General features: G+C 36.2%; 1 non-coding gene across 1 annotated transcript; it reads right to left on the bottom strand.

Annotated features, from left to right (window-relative positions):
• Nucleotides 1-936: 936 nt before the first annotated feature.
• Nucleotides 937-1,063, bottom strand: LOC117709740 (small nucleolar RNA SNORA17). Its single transcript, XR_004606969.1, has one exon. It is a non-coding gene; the product is annotated as a small nucleolar RNA SNORA17 (small nucleolar RNA).
• Nucleotides 1,064-18,221: the final 17,158 nt, after the last annotated feature.

Consider the following 18,221-nt stretch of genomic DNA (forward strand, 5'->3'; position numbering starts at 1 on the left):
AGCAATTTGTCCTGTGGTTACTCACTCTGGGCCTGCAACTCATACACATAACCAGGGCCGGCTCTATTTTCCCGCTCAGGAAAGTTGCAAGACTGCAGTAGGTGATAGACAGGACTAGATCTCTGGCTCACATTTCCCCAGGACTAGATCTCTTGTGAGGCCAGTTCTGCACAGCCCTCAGACATCAACATGTCCCCTGGAAGCGGTCCAGACTAGGCTCATCCATCATGCCATTAGTGTTAGTAGAGACCTGCTGCTGCAGGGCCATGGATCCAGGCTTGACCCTGGTGACAGCACAGCTAAGAACCCCGCCATGGTTCCAGATGACATAACCAGCTACTAACACCAGGCTCTTCCTCACTACCCACAAGTCTCCAGTTCTGCTTCTTTTCATTGTGTCCGTATTCTTCAGATTCTCTTTCTCTTCCATTTCTCCACAATTTACTTGTTTTGGTTTTTTTTTTTTTTTTTTTTTTTTTTTTTTTGTGTGTGTGTGTGTGTGTGTGTGTGTGTGTGTGTGACACCCAGGGTCTCTAAATGTCATCTCACTAGTGGTCTCAGGAGTGCCAAGCCATTCTCATGCATGGGGGCAAGTGTTATCTTAGGCATAGTCTGACCCCTAGGCCTGCAGGGTGCTGGATAGTTGGTCATCTTAAGTGGTTTCCTGTCCAAGCCCAATGGTGCTGTTCTGGTTGGTAGTGTTAGACTTCTTTCTCACCTGGGATCACTGGAGACACCACATGTGAGTATTCTGTCTGACTTTTGGTGGTCTCTGTCCCAGGTAGGGTTCATCTAGTCTTCTACCCATTCCCTGCCTTAGCTGCAAGTTCATACCTGTGCAGTACAGTACAGGTGGTTTTCTCAGCCTAGATCCCTGCTGGACCTCATGGCCTCATGGGAGTGGTTGTTGCCTCAGGCTCTCTATTTTTCAGGGGTTTTGGGGGCTGTTAATCATTCAGATGTTTACAGGTTAGAACACTGAGCATCAACATAGCTTCTCTCCTCTCTTGCCACCTACTGCTACACCTACTGATACCACACCTGTCTTGCCTCTAAAAGCAGTTAATCACAGGATTCTTAAAGGTATCGAATATTTCCCTGCTGTGCAGACAGAAAGATGTGAAAACTGAAACATCAGAAAGATGATGTACTTTTGGCTTGGAATAAAGGAAATGAACACGGTCCCATAAGACACGCAAGAAAAGACAGGGAAAAGGATCTTCCTTGTTAGTAGACATTTTTGTCACTGTTATGAAAATTTTTGAGACAACAACTTAGGAGAGAAAGAATTTATTTTGGCTCATAGTTGATTTCAGTCTGAGGTCTTATGGACCAATTCTTTCCCTTGAAAGACAAATGCTATCCAGGTGGCAGAAAGGTGTTACAGCTGATCTTATTGCCCATGGCAGTCAGGAAGCACAGCAGTGGGACAAGGCATAAGTTTCCAGGGCACACTGCCAGTTACCGGGTGCTTCAATACCATCCCACCTCCTAGCTTGACCTTCTCACAATAATGCAATCACATTATGAATCCACCAAGGGAGTAATCCACTGATTAGATTAGAGCCATCTGGATCCAATCACTTCCCAACTGCTCAAGTGCTACCAATCACTCCTTTAACAAGAGCATTCTGGGGCTACTTCACCATAAATCTGCAGTCCTCTCGAACTGAGCACAGCTGATGCTTTAATTCGAGTCAGTGCTAGCAGACTTCTGACTTATAGGGTTATAGCTCTATATGTGTGCAGCTTTTATGCCATGGAGATCCTCCACTCTATTTGTGAGGCCACAATAGATGGGATAAGAACAACATATAAGTAGGTAGCCCTCTTCCTCTCTCTGTCCTTCTCATACAACCCCCAAGTTCATACACTTTTTCCAATGATTAATTGCTTTTATATATCTAGAACAAAACAGAATGGGTTAAATAACAAGGTTAACAAAATGATGAGAACAAAATTATTAGTCGAACCTGCTTGGAGTAACAACAAAATGTCTACAAAGTGGGTGTGGTTTATTCCAAACAAATTATTTACCAACACAGGAGATTGCTTTCTGCACCGCAGTTTGTAGAGTTCTTCCCTCCCCAAGTTGAAAAGCTGCCCTACTGAAAAACGTAGTCCTCAAATTAACAGCATCTATTGGACAGTAGGTAGACAGGCAAATTGTTAGGCCAAAGGCAATGTCATCTGCATATATATGCATTCAATCTAAAATGCATTCCTTTAAAACAAAATATTCTGTGGTTGTTACAGAATTATCAGAACATATCTAGCTACAGAACAGCTATAGAGTAAGATGATTGGCAGAGTTTACACTGCCAAAGAAGACAGGGGCATTTGCTAAATGTCTGCTCTTGTGTACAAAACTTTCAGATTTGTGACATTATGAGTCTCCATAATGATTCTTTAGGGCACGGTCCCCATTTTTTGGTTGTAGAAATCGAAATTTACACAATTATGTGATGCCTGAGCAAACAACCAGGTTCAAAGTTTTATGTTGTAAAATATCTACTTTTAACCACCATTTTAATTCCTGAAACAAAAGAAACACATGCTTTTAAAAGTTCCTAAAATATATGATATCTAGCAAAAAAAAAAAAATCAGAACTGGAACTTCAAACACATGATTCAGCTTGTACTTCTGAAATCTTTCAAGGTATTACATGGCTTAAAATTGCTTTAATGATGAGTTGAACCATCATTTGGGTGATATTCTGTAGAGCAGATTTGACCTCTAATAATTACCAGCAAAGTATCTCAAACTGGCACCCAGAAAGCTTTTCTAAAAAAATGCATTTATCCCTTACTTGAGTCTCTAAAGTGAGTAACAGCAGGATGAAAGCATATCTGCTTTCACTTTATATCTTTCTCCTTTGCTTTGGTCCAGACTCCTGAATGACTTTTCACAGACGTGATGAAGTTTAAGCATGTACCCTCTACCTAGCCTGTTTAATCTTCCTTTAAGGTTGATGATAGCAAGATAAGTCATCTTAAATCTGTAGTTATGTCAGATTCCAAGAAAAACAAAATCTAGATATGTTCCCATCACTCCACCACATGAGGAAGAGTATGATTCTTTTCACTGTTTCTTAGGTTTTTCTGACAATTTTAGGATTAATGGCTGAGTCTGGCTTCATGAGCTGCATAGTGGAACTGAAGTTTTTAAGAAATAGTTCAGCTTACACTAAGGCTTATAATTTTATGGCTAGAATAACAGTTGTTTCTTTTGGTTTATAAACAAGTATTATAGCTGAAGTCCTTGACAGTCTTATGAAATGGCTACATTTAATTAATTGTAGTTACCTTGCCTTCAGCTTTGTCTTTCTCTAACCAGCCATCACAGCCATCAAAAGACAATCTGATAATACAAATGGGTTGAACACAGTGTCCCAGAGCACAGGTTGGGAGGCAGGGAGTCCTAGAAAGACATTTCAAGATTTTTTTCACTTTCTTTAGAAATGTTAGAAACCATATTTTATTCAGAAGTAAGTTCTATTAATGTTGGCCAACTGGTCCATTCAATATGGATATCCAGTTGAATAGAAGATGTAGCAGATCACTCTGAACCCACAAGTCATATTCCACCAGATTTGAGTATATGGGTGATAACAAAAAATTAGTTTTCCATATCCAGTGAAAAACTTTTGCATACATACGTGTCCTCAAAAAGGAATCTTCCCTTCCTGGTGAAGCTGAAAGTTGAGAAACCTCAGGAATCTTGTACAAGTATTCTACATTTAGCAGGTTGGACTCTGTAATCCCAGGTGTGTAGTGCACTCAAGTCTCTGGCAGTCATATGACATTTGGTGAGTGCCCTGAGTAGTATGTTCTTAGTCTCTGCTCATTGTTTGGCCTACAGTAAGTGTAGCACTAGTGTACAATAAGTTTCTGCTGCTCATCTAATCTTCAGTGGTTTCAGTGAGTAGTGTCTCCTGAATCTCTTCAATTATTTGACCCTCAGTAAATGTAGGGTGTTTTCTCTTTATTGAACCTTTATACTTCAAGAGGGAAATTCTCATGTTTCCAAAGCTCTATCTCTTTCATTTAGCTCATGTATGCTTTTGTTAAAAGGAAAGCACACTGAGGACCAAGATACTGGAAACCATACTTTCGTCTCTAGATGGCAGTGGAGACCTGCTGAATTTGACTAAATTTCACTTCTGGATTATTAGCATAGAAGCCACCGTTCAAAAGAAAACCTGACCCAGAAGAGTCAATGTTGAGGCCTAACAAGTGTCCAACACTACTTGTTCATTAATAGAAAAAATATTGAATTTCACCATCAGGTGGGAAGCTATAACTATTGCTTGGCTGTTTCACTTGATGATAAAAGTGGATAACTGTACCACGGAATGAAAAATTTTCACTAAGATGTTGCTTTATACAAGAAAGATAAGAACATGGCTTTTCTCAAATATCTAAAACCACTTAATGCATTGTCTATTTATCTATACATTTTTATAGTCAAGAAAAAGCTTCAAGAGAAGTCTTGAAAACAGAAAAAAATGGATTGCAGTTTCTTAAAAGAAATAGTGAAATGTAACAGCCATTTACAGAGAATAGTAGAAACAACTTTTCATTCACTGGTGTTTCTAACAGATGTGCTAACCATGGAAAGTATACCAACCGTGCTTGATGCTTGGATCTTGGCTGAGCTAAAATTAAGAATTATGGAATGTTGATCTGTAAGTAATTTTTGTTCTCAGTTTTATTCGGTCTTCTTACTATAAAGATAACAAGACCAGTACAGGCACCACTCAGGGCTCAGAGACTGTGTGACTGAATTGATTTTATGTGACCTGCAACAGGATCTAGACTTATAGCCACAGCTTGTTTCCAGTCATGTGAAACAATGTGAAAAAGACAGCTTTGTATTAAGTACAAATTGAGATGTCTGAAAAATCACTTCATTTTCTTTGCTCACTGTGATACTTTTGTGATTTTCAAAATACAGTCACTAGGCTATGCTAGAATAATTTTGAGTGTTAGAGGGCTTTTCTGGATGTGCTGAAATGACTGTTGACAGGATCTCATGTTTTTATTGTGGGAAAGATTTTAGAATGAGGACACTAATGTGCATGAGATGACATCATTGTGAGATGCTGTACTAACTCTCTTTGCTCCAATCTTTAGCTGTAGAATCATGAAAAACACTTTTATACTGTCTTGCTTCATGACTATATTATGAAACCCAATTTCTAGAAAAGGGATAAGTGTGTTTTCTTTCTTTTTTTTTCTTTTTCTTTTTTTTGTAATTCAATCCCATTTATTCTTCAGTCTAAGTCCTAAGTCTTGAGTTCCTAGTGCCTAGTCCCTAGCTCCTAGTCCCTCCAAGTTCCAAGTTACTTCTTCCAAGTTCTCTTCCAAGTGCCTGCTACCTGTCTTCTCTCTGCTGTGTCTGGTTCTGTCTGATTCTCAGTTCTGTTCTGTCTCTGCCTTTTATATGTCTCACTTCTAAGCCATACCTTTTGGTCACACCTTTAATCATGTCCTTAGGTCTTGTCTCTAAATCTTTTTTTCTTAATATTTTTTTATTAGATATTTTATTTACACTTCAGATGCCATCCCTTTTCCCCATTTCCCCCCTTAGAAAGCCCCTATCCTATGCCCCCTTTTTCTTTTTGCACATGTACATTTTTTAAAAAATGTTAATCATAGGCTTTATAAGTTTGGTATTGTTCAATCAGAGGTGTAACCCACTACCCAACCTAGATATAACAACTATCTTTGACTGGTGGAGATACATGAATATCTGCCTCCCTGTCTCCCCCCTCTTTCTTTCTTTCATCACCTAGCTTCTCCTCTCCTTCTTCTTCTCCTCTTCTTTCTCCTTTTCTTCCTCTCAGTACTCCTCCTACCTTAGCTCCTCCTACATATCACCCTTCCTGTTAAAATGAAACTTTTCTCTCAAAATACAATTAGAGCATAATTATGCCAATTTGTACCAGTACGGTACAAGATAGTCCTAATACCCAGTCCATCCTTTTGTTGACTAACCAGCACCTCTGTCATCTATCCTAACTAAAACATTTAGTTCTGAACATGGCTTTAGGATGAATGTCAGCTGACGACCATCCACTCAAATGATAAGTGTGTTTTCTAGGGAGCCATGCACAGCATAGTTACTAAGCCAAAATGAGGCAGATAAGAAAGAAAGAAATAAAATTTTACCCCAATTTATGAAATCTGTAGCGCAGGTAACTCCACTGAAATAGAAAATACATTTGTGATTTGTAAGGCTGGAGAAAGGCAGGATGATGGGGGATGATGGCTGAGGAAATGGACATTTTTTGAGGTGAAAGAAAAGAATTTGAACCTAAATAAATCTAGTAGTGCTTCAACATTATGACAATACTGAATGCTGATAACCTGTTATTTTTAAAGCTATTAATTCTAATTGTATGTGAAAGAGAAAACAATGAAGTCTGGAAATAACAGGGATGTATTATGACATTGCTTTAGAAAATTTTGTCCAGATTATTTTGCTAATGAAATCTCAAACTAACAGGATAATTTTGTCCTTTATCACAGAGTTTACATTAACTGTTAGTTTTTTCCTTGAGACCAAGACCATCAACCTTGATCCACACAAAATCCCTGAGTATTTTTCAAGGACACTATATTCATTGAGAGCCACACATGCTTGTACAAACATCCTTTGGCCTTCAGGGTCCTATGATTAGGTACTGTGAGAGACATTGAGGAAGAAATTTGCAAGAGGGTTTCTCTTCAGTCTTATTTCCAGTTTACCATGGGAATATATAAGGCATTACTTAAACTGATATCTGATTTTGACCACTACCACCACCACCAATAGTTGGGAAATATTGAAGTTCAAGTGCATAACTCTGCTGAGTGGACCTCTCTTCTGGGCCTCAGAGAATTGCTGCTTCATAGCATGAACTGTATCACATTAAGGCAATGCCTTCCCTCTTTACAGTGCCTTTACCCCTATTCCTATCTGGAAACATATGCTTGTTTCCAAAAGTTGCCTTTATTTTCAGTACAAATTTTAGAAACAGTTGAAGTCTTCAAAACATCTCTATTTGCAGTTGTGCAATGAGATACTCCAAACACAGTTGGAGCCACACACACAAAATCATATATTCACCTGTGTTTTATTTTCCATATATTTTTTATTATATTGGAGAAAATGTACTAAATAAAAACAAAACAAAATGTAACTAAAAACCCAAACTACTGTAAGCTCTATATTGAACATATTAACATTCATTCATACATCTGAGTGATCTGATCATACTGCAGCTTCAATTACCATGTCATGGAAAAATCATTTGAAAATATTCAAGGTAAGTCTTTGTGTCTTCTACATGAATGATTTTAAATCATAAACAGATAAACCTTTAACCTTTGATTTTAGTCTGCTCATAGAGTTTTCCATCCTAATCTTTGTTGTTAATCTTAAATTTCATAGTTTTCATTACCTTATATTTATGTATGTGCCTATGAGAATGTAATACTTAAATGAAATAAAATATACCAGGTGTATAGAACAGAAATTAGGATCACAAATACCTTTCCTGCACTTCATGGTTACAATGATGTAGTGAAATTGGTATCCAACAGTTAGCAGGATTGATTCTCAAGCTTTATATCTCTCAGAACTAAATTTTAATAACAGAATGTGAGCAGCAAAATTGAAATATGGAGACTAACTTTTTAGTAGCACATGGAGTAACTTACAAGAATACTAACAGGAAAAAAAAAAGTGCCTTATTGAGAGATTACCACACATTTGTTAGAGTTGCTCTCATTTAATGTCTACTCTTGAGCTCCAAGAGGACATCCTCTGTCACACGTTTCATGATTGTGTTTTCTATTTTCCTAATGCTTGAACAGGCCTTTTAGAGAACAGGTCATTTCACATGCAATTTGTGTTTGTCTTTCTAGTTTTTCAGCTAGACTGCAAGCTCCTTTGAAGTACCTGGTGTGTAACTAGGCATCTTGCATATGCTGAATGAATAGAAGAATGTTTGTCTTGCACTGCTGCTTCCAAATTGATAAAAATTAAAAAGGTAGATCATATTATTAAGTGGAATTCCCTTAGTAAAGACCACAAGTTTTTAGTGTATAGTCTCACTCAGTTTATTGCTCTCATTAATGACATATATTTTGTTTAATAAACCAAGGATACTAAACCAAGGATTTGTCCTATAAAAATACTGTACGTTTTCAAAAGGAAATAAAAAACCTAATTTATCTTAGTATTTATTTATTGTTTGCATGTGTTTAAATTAGTACAATCTATTTTGCAAAATGATAGTTTTACATTGTATATTCATGGTTACAATATTTGCTGCTGTAAACATCTCAGTGGTTATAATCAGGAGTCTTCAAAAATGTTGAAAACAAAAATATAATCCAGTAAGCACTAATGCAAAAAGTTCTACAATGCTACAAGTAATGAGTATTTGTTAATAAAAATCTAACTTAGCAGCTTGAGACACATAAATTCTACTTTAGTTTGTTTTCATATCTGAATAGTCATGTACTATAAAATCTTGGTACCAGGAAAAATTTTCAATATAGTTGCAATATGAGTGAAATTATCATCTGAATAGAAATGAATGTAGATCAGAAAAGCACTTGTAGAAAATGATAACTCTTGCATTGTATAATAGGTCAGTTGCTTGCAGGAGTCAGGAGTCTTCACAATTGTGCACTTACTTGTCTATCGAAGACTTGAAAATTTGAATGGGCAGTCATGAATCCTTCCACCTGCTTGTATAGAGTAAGTTCTATGCCATATACATATGTATATAATTGTGTCCTATAAAATTCTATGCATCCTATAAAATCTTGTTTGTTTCTTTGTTTTGCCTTCCTACATGGACTGAAGAAAAGTGGCTTTCTAAGAATCCTTAGGCCCTCAAAGCCAGGTGGGAGATCTAAGAGACCTGATTTCAAAGATTGGGCAGCTTCAGGATTATCAGTGTGAAGACAGCCATTGTTGAACTACACAAATGTTATCTATTATGTTAGCAAATCTAATAATAATATTTTTAATATATAGTCATCCTATCAGTTTCTTTCCTCTATAAAATCTTAACTAATTCATATTTTGGTACCAAGATTAGTTCTACAGATATCAAACTGTAAAGATGAAGATGAATTTCTTTAATGTACTCAGTGGTGTGTGGATCTGGCTCTCCTACTTGATGAAATGTACAGTTGTTAAAGACTGCCTTAGTAGTGTAGAAAACACTGAAAATCCCCAATGGAAAATATTAAGGAAGTATGCAAGATGAATGCATCTGATGCTCCTGATTCACTGCTTGTGTGGAGCAATAAATTTGATGACTCTATGTAAAAGTTTTTTAACTTTTATAAGAAATCTAGGAATATAGTGTTGTTAAGTGGTTGCTTTAAATATCTGAGGACAAAGTAACAAGAGAAAGAATGAGCCCAGAGACAAATTACCTTTGTGGATGCACATAAACAATGTAAAGATTTTTTTTTTTGTAGAAAATTCTTTTTTTAACATTCTGATTTTTAGTGGACTCTGAAAGAGAATCTACTGTCAAGTATATACACAGTTCAAGTAGCGATAAACCATGCCCAAGCTAACATCATAGAACTGGCTGACTTAAAACAAAATTGAATTCTCAATCTAGAAGATGAACAGCTAAAGTAAAAACACTGAATGAACAAGTGGAATCCAGTTACATATGATAGAGATGAATAGGAAAATCTTCTTGAGGCTAAAAGCATTACACTTTCAAACTTTTAGCAATCCCTTGTTTCTAGGTAAGTAGTTGTCCCACAATTAGCCCAGGATTTATTTTCAATGGAAACATTTCTTTCTATGTTCATGAAATTAATTCTGTACTGTTAAAGGAATAGTAAATTACCTTTCCTGATGAAGATATCAAGACAGTCAACACAAATGCCCTTCAGTGTTGTCAGCTTTCATTGCTATAAGCAAACTCAAATTTAAGGAGGACCCTAAAGGTAGGGTACAAAATGTGATTCATGAGGAGGTGTAGTTCACCCACAATGAAGTTAATGAGTTTTCCAATTCATTACAAAGGTCTGTAGAATAGTAAGGGAATAGATTTTAAAAGGGTAGTGTAACAGTGAAATGAACGTAGAATAGCTTAATCTAAGTTTATCAATCGATGCCAATTGCAACAAGATTGTCTATTACTTCTGCTTGCACAATTAAAAAAAATGTACCAGTAGTTTATTTTATTGGGTGAGTGAAGTATGATCAAAAAATGGCCTCTTGCAAGTGAGTTGCAGATGGCTTATACTATCTCTTGGCTTCGTTTTGCTGAGGGAACTCAAAAGCTCAAGGAAATTGAAATACTGGAATGGATTGCCATTTTATACTTGCTCCTTCAAAATGCAGTACTTCTAAAGACTAAGCCTTTACAGAAGCTATAAAAACTGGTGGGAGGGTCAACAGCAGCTGTCATTGTTCTATGTGCTTGAGAACTAACATCAAGAGACAAAGCAGCTCAACTGGATGACTTGCACTAAATGAGTTTAATTGGATCCCATAGCAGCAAGGGTTAGATGGAAGCACAGAACTCACAAAGGCTATGCAAGCATATTCACCCTAATGTTCAGAATAGGCAAAGTAGTGTTTATAGAAACCTGACTTGTATAGACCTTTGATACTCTCTAATTAATCATGTTGTAACAACAAGAAATGGATAGTAATCCTAGTATTATTGTAAAAACATATGAAAATGAAAACCACAGGACAAAAAATAAACAAATATTTTGAATGATAGCAACACAAGATCAAGGCTTTTCAAGTAATTTTCAGACTTACGATATTTTACAGACTCAGAACCTCAAATAAGAAGCAGAGGCAGATCTCTTTAAGGAGGGCATTTCTATAATGCTGAAACATTTTACTATTATTTTTCTCTCATCCTTCTCCAAAGGAGATAGCTATATATTGGGCAAAAAGAAATAAGTGGACCACTTAGAGTCCACCAGATACTACCTTTGAACTAATATTGGAGACTAACATTGGAACTAATATTATTGTGGCAGTCCAGTTACAGGAAAGATGATCAGAGGAAGCAAAGCCTAAGTCTGGCTTACCATTGGTCTAGATGACTACCAAAACTCACCCAGTGTTTATTAACCCAATTCAGAAAGCATCTTTGGCACATATATACATATATACATATATACATGTATACATGTATACATATACACATGTACACATATACACATATACACATACACATATGCACATATACACATATACACATAAACACATATACACAAAAACACATATACACACAATACACATATACACATAAACACATATACACATATACACATATACACATAAACACATAAACACATATACACATATACACATAAACACATATACACACATATACACATAAACACATATACACATTTACACACATATACACATATACACATTTACACATATACATATATACATACATATAAATACATATATATATAATATATAATCAACATATATATTACAGAATTTAGAAGAATCCTCATAGTTAATCCCTGACCCATGGAGTGAAGACTATCATTGAAAAGGCCAAATAAAGGCCACTGGCACTAACTTTGCTAGAAAAAATGGGGAAACAATCATATATTTTATTCAAAAAGGGTTTAAAGAAATTAATGCCCATGAAAAAAAATGAAAGACACAGAGATGTTATTTCCTATCACACTTTTGTTTATCACACTTTCTATTTGTTTTTGTGGATGGGTGGATAGATAGATGGATACATGGAAGCATGGATGGTTGGATGGATAAATGATAGAGAATAGCAATTGGTTATTATGAATTGAGTCATAGTTCCTCTAGCAGATGCAGTGTTCTTACTTAAAGAGATAAACACATTTGTTGTTACGTGATATTCACCTATTGGTCCAGAAAGCGATTTCTGATGCCCACCCCCATAATAATAGTCTCTGGGAACTACTAGGAGCAATTTGTCATCTGGCAAGGACAATATTACACCTGGATTGTTCTACCCCAAGGTGTATCAGTTCTCAAGCTCTGTGTCATGACTTTGTTTACAAAATCTTGATCCCTTCCTGCCTTTTTTTTACAATGTCTCACACTCATCTATTGTATTGCTGACATTATGCAAATTGGATCAAGTCAGCAGGAGAGAGCAATCACTGCAGATTTGCTGTTAAAGCATGTACAATGAGAAGGTGGTAAATAATCCAAACAAAATTTAAGGGTGTTCTACCTCAGTAAAATATCTTTGAGTCTAGGCAAATGGAGTAGACAGATTAATCTTTCTGAAGTGAAGGATAACTTGTTGGACATTGTCCCTCCTAATGCCAGGATAGAAACATAAGACTTATCATGCTTATATAATATTTAATTTATTTTGCCAACTTAGCAAGGTATAGGATCACGTAGAAATGCAGTATCAATTAAAAACTGTTTATGTCAAGTTGATCTGTGAGTAGGACAATGGGGATTGTTTTGATTACCTTAATTATTGTGGAAAGACCCAGCCTGAAATTAAGTGGCATTTTTTTCCAGCTTTTCAGCCCTAAGCAATATCAATTAATTTTAAGCACTGGACTATATATATTTAATTTCTTCTACTTTTGACTGTGAATATGACATTTTTAGCTGTTTTAATTTATATTTCCCTGGCTTCCTTTCTATGATGGTCTGGACTGTTGAACTAAAATAAACTTTTTCTCCACTTAGATGATTTCTATCAGCACATTTTATAATAGCAATATAAATAAAACTAGGATAGCCTATTAAGATATTTCAGACAGAACATTCCTCAACTGGGTATGTTACTACTGTCCATACTTACTAAGAAACCCTAAAAACTACTAGTTTTGTATAAGCCTTGTTTTCAGCAAGTCCAGGATGCTTGGCCCCTTCCCTGCCACTTCAATCATATCATTCATATGATTGATAGTATGCAAGATAAGTAGTATGATTGAGTCATATGATTAATAGTATGTATGATGTCAGTGTCAGACAACTATTTTGTTTGTAGCATTTGTTCAGCCTTGTAGTCCAATTACAAAAGATTTCATTGGCATTTTGGAGTAAGGACTTGCCTTCAGGACTTGCCTTTTTCTAGTGACAACTATTCTACTTCTGAGAAGAAGCCTGGCCTTAGTAGAAATTTAGTTGGACAATGGATGACCAGGTTATCATGCAACACAAGCTGGAATAGCTAAATATAATCTGACACACCGAACCATAAAATGAGACATTCATAGAAGGAATACATAAGCAAGTGGAAATGGTATGTATTTGATTATTTCAGGAACAGGCCCTGAATGTGCAAGAAAGTTACATGAAGAAGTTCCCCTTTGTTTCCTACTTCTGGTATAACACCTTTTGTCATCGATGTATACATCGATGCCTTATGGTAAATGTCCATGATTAGTGCAGTGATGGAGATATCCTTAAGGGTTAGCTAGGAGCTGAGTCTGCCTGCTGAAAGGTACCACTCAGAAAAGGACAGTGTAGCATTACAGCCTTTACCTGGGTGTGCCAGTTCAGCTGGTATGAAGTTGAACAGTCCTCAAAGGGGGCAGTGAGGATGATTATAAAAAAGTCAGCATGTTAGTTTTTCCTTTATTAGCATAAATACTGTATACTGATTTGCTTTTCTGATACATGATGCTTCTGCTAAAACAACCATTTATGGACTTGCAGATTGCCTTAGATATTACACACAACATGATTTCTGACCAAGGAATTGACTTCACCAGAAATTCACCAGATAATTTGAAATAAATCACATATAATAAGATTCTTCAGTCTCACCGTATTCCCTATCATCCTCAAGGAGACCACTTGATAGAAAATTGGAATGGCTTTCTAAAGACACTGTTACAGTGTTACCAACTTGGTAACATTCTCTACTGGGAAAAAAGTCCTCTTTTAGACTTCATATTCCAAATTAGCACCCAATGTATATCACTGTTCCTCTGATGGCCAGGATGTAATGAATTAAGGAATCGAAGGTTGTAAAATAGGAATGGTTCCACTCACTGTCAGCTCTGAGAACCCAGCAATAAGAGTTTTCCTTCTTTTTCTGACATTATTCTGCTTTTCTGTTCTAGAAGTTTTAGTCCAAAAGAAGGGGATGCTTATGTCAGGAAACCAAGTAACCATACCATTGAGCTTCAAGCTGAGGCTTCCCCTTGGACACTTCAAGCTCTTGATCCCCTTGAGTAAAAAGGTTGAGAAAGAAACCAGTGTTAGTAAGTGTAGCTGATCAAACAAGAAAAGAACTTCTCCAAGATGGAGGTAAAAAATGAGTATGGCTTTCTTACATGGGTCACTTCATGTGTACTCTTTGGTTGGTGGTTTAATTCCTGGGAGGGTTGGTTGTTTGGCATTGTTGTTATTCCTATGGGTTGCAAATCACTTCAGCTCCTTCAGTCCTTATATGGATGGTTTGTTAAACATAACCACATCTACTATACAACTCTTGGGCATGTGCCCAAAAGACTCCCCACCATATTACAAGGACACGTGCTTCACAATGTTCATAGCAGCCTTATTTGTAATAACAAAAAGCTAGCAACCACCCAAGTGTCCCTCAACCAAAGAATAAATATAGAAAATATGGTTCATTCACACAATGGGATACTATTTAGCTATTAAAAATGAGGACATTATTAATTTTGCAGGCAAATGGATAGAACTAGAAAATATCCTGAGTGAGGTAACTCAGACCCAAAAGGAGGTGTATGGTATGTACTCACTGATTAATTGATATTAGCTAAAAAGTACATAATACCTAGGATACAAACTACAAATCATAAGAAGTGTAACAAGCAGAAAGGCCCAAGTGAGGAGGCTTCAGTCCCACTTAGAAGGTAAAAGGAAATAATCACAGGAGGCAAAGGGATGGAGTGACCTGGATAAGAGAAGGGACAGGGAAGGAAAAGGGAAAACAGGAGCACGTATGGGGGCAGGAGACATGCCCAGAGAGCCAACAGAATGAATAAAATACATAAAATTTTAAAGAAAGCATACTCATACATAAGCTTGGCTAGGTTAAAAAAAGCATGAATTAAGCAAACTCATTATGACAATATATTAATACCCTAACTTCAAATCAGTTATAACAAGCTAAGATTTCTGAATTAACCAGAAATGCTTTTTTCATCACCATCTCTCTCCCTCTCTCTCTCCCTCTCCCTCTCTTATACACACATGTGCACACACACACAGACACTTTCTAGCTGAAATACTTTAGTTATTTTAGAGACATGCAGAAGGATAGGTACATTTGCATTCTGCCAAAAGATGCACTGAAGATTTGTTTGTCAGAACAGACATTAAAACTCTCCTGCAAAAACAGCATAAGTTTGGAGGAGTTTTTTATTTAATAATTTCCAAACCATTCAAAATGACATTAAGGCAGCCCATTCATTATGACATTAAGGTGCTTCGTAGCCATGTAGTTACAGGGCTGTAGGCACTGATTCATGCTAAAAACTTCCTTGTATTGTAAAGCTAGTAAGGATAAAACACTGCAAATGGGCTTCTAATGATCTAACATGGTATTTCTTCTGATTGCCTAACAACTTTCTTTTTTTCCTTCTTGTTTCAGTCCCCTGATGACAGGCCCTCTTCGTTATGGTTATGAACATTTGAACTTAGGCTCTGAAGTGTCATTGTCTCCTACACTGCCACCCGTTGATAACTTTATTAACGATAATAGCAAAAAAGCTGGATGGAAATACAAGAATTCACTGACCAGGTGAGTCAGATATGACTGGGAATTGAGCTGAACTTCAGATATTTCTCTTTGAATCAACAGAAAGAAATTGTTGTGTATTCTATGTTTTAAAAGAAATGGCAAAAGAAGATACTTGCAAATTTAGGTTTTACACTTAAGTATATGTTTTAGACCAGAATGGAACTAATGTACAACAGGAAATTATGTATACAAAAGCCATTAAATCTGACACGTTAAAGCCTTGAATGCCTACTTGACTATATTCAGAATCTGGTCAGTTGGGTAAATAACTGCTGGTAAAAAGAAAAATCCTCAGATTTTCTCTATATTAACACCAAATATTAGGAGAAATAAAATCACGAGCAATCAGGAACTGTATATTCTTTTCCAGTTTTCTGGTTGAATCAATTCTAGCAAAGAAGGTGTTCTTTGCAAGAGGTCTATTCTTCAGATTACACCAGTGAAGATAGTGGAATGATGCCCAGCCGGTCACTCTCCATACTCATTTTTTGTTCTTTCTTCAATAATACTAAGGAACGAGTTAGTATCCATTGATTTTTTTCATAGATTTTACTAAGAGTATATTTTCTGAAAAATATATATCTTTCACTAACTTCCTATATGTAAAAAGACTCCATTATATTTTCTAAGAATTTAGAATTTCCTGTCAAAATTTTAGATAACCCCTTCCAACAGCTGTGGGCAGAAAGGAAGCTGCCTCTATCATCAATCATTTTCTGTTTTGAACCTAAAGATAGAACATTTACTCTAGGAAGTCTCTTTTGTGAATACAGTATGCACTTTGCTGTGTTTTATCTTCTCATAACAATTTCCTGGACATTAGTTTTGTTATCACCCAAGCACATTCTATTGGAGAACATGTCAGTGTGTTTGTAAATCAGCCAGCATTTCCTAAAACTTAATGCGCACATACATGGAAGAGGGGGAGTACGAAAGTACTACTGGATGCTAACAAAGGTGGATGAACATAAATTAAAATTTAAAGTTTGGAACAGCCTGTTTTCTTTTCTTCCTGAGTGTTATACCTTTCAGGTCACTGCTTTCTACAATTTCCTGCTGTCTTAACATCATACAGGATATTTTTAAATTTATCTCTTACGCTAGAGTGTATATTAAATATTTGTTCAGCAGAGTAAAACAGTTCTACATTTTCTTAATGTTTGAACGGTAAACAGTTTATTGAAAACTGATATTTTTTTACATTTGTATATGCTGATGCAGCTACCCCCTTGAGAAGTGAGCTTATGATATGATGTTGCTCAATTTATTCTCCCTAAACACCATTGTCTGTTATCTTCCAGAAAGGGCTAGTCTAGGTCTTTAGAAGATGGCCAGACTAGGGGAAATGAACAATGGACACAAGAGAAACAGAGTAGATTGAAAGCAGAGTGAGATTTTCATGCTGATGAAAACATTTATTTTAAGAAGAAACATGGAGAGTGTAAGGAATATAGACAGTCTGAACACTGCTTCATGGGTACCACGCCCTGACATTTGTGCCCTGTTTTATTAAAACCAAAGGTATTTTGATCTCAGAGAAAGTGGGAAATATTGAAATTACATTGAAGAGCCATAAATAAAAGGCAGATTTCACAGCAATGCCCTAGCTTTGCCATTTGTATGTGAGTCAATGGGGAAATGGACACACCACCGAGGTCCACACCTCTTTGATAAATAGGACCATGTCCCAGTCAAAATGCTCTTACTTGGGTAACTGATATTATGAAAGTTGTTAAGGATCATCTGACAGACCTTAGTGCTGCAGAATTATTAAGGGCTCATTACTCTGTCCAGGCAGATATAATCACTTGACTATTCTGGGTATTAGGACTATCTTGTACCTCACTGGTACAAATTGGTACAATTATGCTCTAACTGTATTTTTGAGAGAAAAGTTTTATTTTAACAGGAAGGGTGATATGAAGGAGGAGCTAAGGTGAGAGGAAGAGAAGGAGTAAGGAGAGGAGGAGAAGAAGGAGAGGAGAAGCTAGGTGATGAGAGAGAGAAAGAGAGGGGGGACATGGAGGCAGATGTTCACGTGTCTCCACCAGTCAAAGATAGTTGATATATCTAGGTTGGGTATTGGGTTACACTTCTGATTGAGCATTACCAAACTTATAAAGCCTTTAATTAACATTTAAAATAATTGTATAAAAGCAAAAAGGAAAAGGGGGCATGGGATAGGGGTTTTCTAGGGAGGGGAATTGGGGAAAGGGGATGGCATCTGAAATGTAAATAAAATATCCAATAAAAAATAAAAAAAAAAATTTAAAAAAAGAAAAAAAGAAGAAGTGCCACTATTCACCACTATTATTACTTTTAAAATATACTAACTTCCACAGCTTCAGAATTTTTCCAAATTGCCAGAGATTGGAATCAGAGATGGTATAAGTCTCAGTTTTATTTCTATTGTTTATGATGAAACACTGTCTAAAAATAAATTGAAGAGGAAATGTTTATTTCATCTTACAC

The sequence above is a fragment of the Arvicanthis niloticus genome, chromosome 5 (assembly GCF_011762505.2).
Source record: "Arvicanthis niloticus isolate mArvNil1 chromosome 5, mArvNil1.pat.X, whole genome shotgun sequence".
Taxonomy (NCBI): Eukaryota; Metazoa; Chordata; class Mammalia; order Rodentia; family Muridae; genus Arvicanthis; species Arvicanthis niloticus.